Raw genomic sequence first — 6,000 nt, forward strand, 5'->3', positions numbered from 1 at the left:
AACTGTGGTATATCTAAACAATGGAATATTGTTCAGCACTAAAGGGAAATAAGCTATCAAGTTATAAAAAGACATGCATTTTAAGACATTTAAAAAAATTAAAATAACTACTGGGTATACAGAAACATACCTAAAATGAAAAAGGGTCTTTTATTTTCATACAGTAATAATGAAGTAAGAATTTTAGTTTAAGATCAGTTGTACATTTAGAAGCCTTTACATTTTCCAAAAGAAATTAATGTATTACTATTGAACATTTTGTTAAAAATTCCACAGACAAGACTATGAGACTCTCTAAGTATTACTTCTATCATCTTACTAAAATCAGTAAAAATAAGTTTGCGTTAACACATTCCAGCTTCCTCTCTCTAGAAATAGAATGAGAAAAAAAGCAATAATAATAAGAGACAGTAGCTTCAAATCTTTTTAAAAAGTTATTCCCAACTGCACATCCATTATCAGTCATAGAAAATGTAGGGCTGCGGTAGAAGTCATGGTTTCCAGCACTCTGAAAAGCACATTATTTTAAAGATGGATCAATATAAAAGAAGAAAAATACTCAAATCATCTGAAGATGATGTAGTATTAAAAAGCTTTGGGGGAAAATGAGACTGCAGTTTGAACAAAATTATCTACTTACAAAGAAAGGAGGACATGAGTTATTGTCTAAGAGTTACCATAAAGACACTAAAACGAAAAGAAATACACACACACACACATAATCCTTATATAACTAGTAACTTAAAATTAACAAATAATATGTCTTCGATTTACTTGTGATGAATAAACCTCACTTGAATTAACAGAGGAAAGCATTTAAACATAAGAAACAGAAAAAGAGTTTCAACAGTTTTAAAATATACCTAGTTTATGTTGTAAAGAAATGCTATTGACAACAAAATGCTCCTAAAAGGAACTTTGGTAATAGAGTCCAGTTGAAAACCACTGTCTATTTACAAGGTAGACTTGGGGTGCTGCACTGAACAGTGTGCCCCCAAAATTCATGTCTGTGCAGGATCTGTGAATGTGACCTTGTTTGCAAGGGTCTTTGCAGATGTGATTAGTTAAGATGAGGTCATACTGAATTAGCATGGGCCCTAAGTCTAGTGGCTGGTGTCTTTATAAGAAGAGGGAAATTTGAACACAGAGATACAGACACAAACAGAGGCAACTAGGCCGTGTGATGTCAGAGGCAGTGACTGGAGTGATACAGATAGAAATGCCAAGAATTGTCAGCAACAACCAGAAGCTGGGAGAGAGGCATAGAACAGATTGTCCCTAGAGCCTTTGGAAGAAGCATGGCTCTGCTGACACCTTGATTTCAGACTTCTAGGCTCCAGACCATGAGGGAATAAAATTTCTGTCATTTGTGGCATTTTGTTACAGCCACCTTAGAAATTAATATACTTGGTAAAAATTCAACCCAACAGTCATTTTTATTTTGATATATATCACGAAACTAAACCCTAACTAATGCGTTTCCCATTTTGCCTCCATCTCTGATTTTTTTTAAGCTAGCAAGTATTTGTTTCTTGCTTATACCTTCAAAATAAAAGTTATGATTTTGATGACATGATAGCTAAAATCTTTACTCATTATTCTGGTCCATATACATTTATTCATGACATCAAAATTCATTTATTGAGCATCTAATATATATTTTATTCTAAATCTCATCTTTGATTTCTCTAGTAGTCCAAACCTTCTCATTTGTGATAGAGTTTCAAAAATCACTTGGCTAAATGGATAATTTATTGAGTGTCCAAAGTATTTTCTTGAGTTAATAATTTTCAAAAATTGTATTACTCCATTTCAGAAGAGAATGACAGGGCTTTTCAAGAAATTATCATTTATTATATAGAAAAGATTCCAAGTATTCTTCTGGATCATCTGCCGGTTCAGTTTCTAGTTGCAAAAAGGCACCACATGACATACTTAGCCACAGTCTTGGATGATTGCTGTTGGCATCAGAAAATTTCTGCTCACTAGGACCTATGGACCTGTGATTATTGCTACTACTTATCAACACCATCCTCTTAGAAAATTATCATCTTAGAAATATTTCGACTATCATGAATACTACTGTACAAGTACTAATTCTGCGAGTATTGATTGCTGTAAAAATGTAGCAAATGATCTGGAAATGATCTACCAGTCACAATCTGGACAATCACAAATCTAATTACAGAGTGCAACATTGAAAATATACTAGAGGAAAGGTATGGAACTCTGCAGAACACATTACTAACATGTATAACTTTGTTGTAGGAGATGGGGATGCTATTTGTATTTTACATATATATATAGTCTATATTTTCAGACTTATTACAATGAACATGTGATTCTTTTGCCATTTAAAACATAGATTTAAGAAATTGGAAAAGTTCTTTTTCAAAGAGAAGTTGTTCTTTTTAATCCTATGATTGCAGGCAAGTTTTCTATATTAAAGTCTTGAGAATTGCTTTTCTTCAGGAAATCTGTCTTTGCCTTCAACTGATGGGATGAATCCCACCCAGGCTATGGAGGATAAACTGCTTTACTCAAAGTCTCCTGATTTAGATGTGAAACACATCTTTAAGTAGACATTCACAGCAAGATCTAGATTATTGTTTGACTAAACAGTTGAACACTATATCCTAGAAGGCTGACATATAAAATTAACTGTCATGTTGAATTTCTAATCAGGAGAATGGCAAGATGAGTCCTGTGTTTCAGAAGATATCTTTGGAGAATGGAAGGACATCGGGAAGAGAGCACGGATGAAGGTGGACATGTCACTAGGAGGAGGATGAATGAATAAAGATCAGAGATGATAGAGATAAACTGGGTTGTTCTTGTTTTGATGGAGAGGACTATGTGGATGGTTTGAAGGATGAAAAGCAGTAAGATTAACAAGGGTTGGTAAATGATTGTATATTGGATGTAGGGGAAAAAAAGGAAGACATAAAACTCTACCAGCCTCCCATAATTAATTGGATTTTAAAATAGAAGCTTTACTATTCTTTCACTTTAAAGCAAAGGCAACCTATTGCTAATTCCCACTTATAATTATCTCCCAGAACTCTTAATCTGCAGTATTCATCCTCTTCTGAATAACATTCTTCTGAAGACTATTTTAGTTAATTTATTTCTCTTGGTTGTTATTTTTTTTATAACCAGGCTTCAGTTACTTGTGAGGTAAAATTTAAAATTGGCAGTGAGTTCCAGACGATTTATACAGGGCTTTGTAGCTCTGAAAGCCTTTCACATATATAAAACAGTAAAATATTCCTTTGTTATGAGGATATGATCCAGTTAAGTTTTACAAGTGATGCTTAGTGTAAGAAAAGTATAATACTCCAACATATTCCAAACAGGACAGGTAACTTTGGTAACATAGACAATGTAATAACTTGACAAGAAATAAGGGAAAAGTGATGAAAAGGACAGCTCGCTTTTTGTAAATAATTTCTTTTTCTCTAAAGAAAAATTAAAATAATACTTCTGACATATCATTTTCTTGTTCTTATTACCAATCTCTTTAATAATTACTAAAAGAGAATTTTCATTCCCTGTCAGGCAAAATATAATTTAGCATCATAATGATGCCACCTCCTCAGCATCATTAGGCTACTTGATAGAGGATGTGATTAATGTCTGTGTAGAATCATTAACTGCAGGAGGTCTATTCCAAACAGTAGGAACAGAATCCTGTTCACTCATAGATAGAACTGTGATAATGTGCTTTTCATCTAGGAGTGGTGTGTGGATACTTAGAAATATGATTTCACTTGATCTAGAATAATATGGGATAACTCTCTGAGTTCAAAATGCTATTAGGTCAGCTAATACTGCAACCTGTAGTCACCTTATAGGAAATGTATATTTGTCAATAATATTACTTGTTAAAACAATTATGATGAATGAAGCAAAAATTTTAAAAATATATATATAAAGCTAACTTCTTGAATGTAACTATGGTCATGTTAAAGAAGTGTTTTCACAATTTATTCATGTTTCCAGACCAGAGAATTATAGTTTTGTTTTAAAAACTGTAACCATGCTAAAATTGTAGGAATAATACATCTTACATCTATTTAATATTAAAAAGAGGTAAAGATATCTCTAAGAAGGTTAAAAATGAAGATTTAACCTATTCATAAAGACATATCAGGAGGTGAACAATTCAGTTCAGATAGTCGGTTCTTTTCTTTTACAAATATTCTAAGAATTGACATGAAACTTCTTTAGAGATCTAAATAATTTATTTAAGAACATTTCCTATTTGGTGTTCAGTATGGCGAAAAGACTGCAATTTTAAAACTGTAAGGTAAATGAACCCTGTGAATTGAATCCTGATAAACTAGTGTGGTTCTTCATCATTCACTCCTAAATAGGAAAGCCCAATATTTAAGTCTTAGGATTATTACTCAGGTTTAAATAAGCAATTGCTGTCCACTCGGTTAGTCAAAGTCATTTAAAATCAAATAACACAATGGCAAATAGGAGTCTGTTGTAGGCAAAAATTGTTTTATCGTACAAAAACATTTGACATATATATTTAATATTACAGTGAGCTTGTGGAATGGCTATTTTAATTCCCATTTTATGACGGAGTAAAAATTGACAGGTAAGGCATCCCAATTAATATTACACAGTTCAGTGTGAAGATAAAGAAAACCTAAATCCAGGGTATTTTTTTCCAAATTTCATTTACTTCATATTAAGAAGAAATTTCAGTAAAGTTGACTTTACATCAACAAATACTCGAGGCATTTTTAGACCAAATTGTACTTGCAGGAGAAGAGATAGGACAGAGTCAGTGGCTTCCAACAGGGGAGACAGAGAGTTCAGTGAAAAATAAAATGTAAAAGTTACCATTAACAGGGAAAAAAGAAAAAAATGTGAGAACTAGCTATAGAATTACTCTGATTGCTTGTGACTTTTGAAGTTAGACTTTAATTCAATAATTACAGGCTCATTTGAACAATTCTAATATTTAATATCCTATTTTAAATAAAATTTGTGATATTAAATAACTCCATTCTTTGATAAGCATCTGAAATTACTCTATAGGGACTGATTTGCTAATATGGATGTTAGTATCATCAGAGTTTGATGTATTTTGGGTTTCACCATCTTGTCCTTTCTGTTTTCCAGAATTTCCACTCTTCACTAGAATGGCTATGGTTACTGAAAAGTATTTTCAGGCAATTTATAAAAATCTTGTGAAGAGTTTTTAGGTGTGATATTTGGAGAAATGATTTTCACATAGTCATAATGGTAGTAAAATCCCTGTTCATTGAACTGGTTCTACAGAAATTCTTTGATATTACTTTTCTAAAACTGTCACAATTTGGGGAGAAAATTGGGGAGTTGCTGTTACATCTGATTATTTGGAGACTAGATGTTGCTGTTAATACTGTGTTGCCAGAGTGAAATATCTATTCTATCTCTCCATAATTAGCTTTAAAAATGTTAGATATTTGGATATAATATCTAGGGCAGGGCATCTGATAACGTGAGCCTAAGTTCGGTGCAACTGTCTATCTCCAGGTGGGTGCTAAGAAATTAAGTAGCTGAAATATTTGTCTCTCAACAAGCCCTGGATAGTGGGACATTTTCATGCATCTAAGTAGTAGTTCACGTGATGGGCATCTACAAAATTATCAGTTTTCTCTTGCTACACAGGAATAATAAGGTTTTGTTCATTTAAATGCCCAATTAAAAATTATACAAAGTAAGACCAAACTCTGTTCCAAAACAAGAATTTGTGTTTTTTTATTATAAGATAAATATGTTGATTATAGAAAGTTTGAGAAATGCAGAAAATTATTTTAAAATGCAGAAATAAAAGGTACCAGATATTCAGGTTGATGTAATCTAATCACGTGGGCTCTTTAAAAGCAAGGAGTTTCCTTTGGCTGGTAACAGAAGGAGAAATCAAAGAGATTGGGTGTGAGAAAATTTTGGCATGAGAGGATATTCCATTGTCAGCTTTTCAGATGGAAGAGGTAAGAT

This window comes from Mesoplodon bidens, assembly GCF_964165515.1.
Source record: "Mesoplodon bidens genome assembly, chromosome: 2".
Taxonomy (NCBI): Eukaryota; Metazoa; Chordata; class Mammalia; order Artiodactyla; family Ziphiidae; genus Mesoplodon; species Mesoplodon bidens.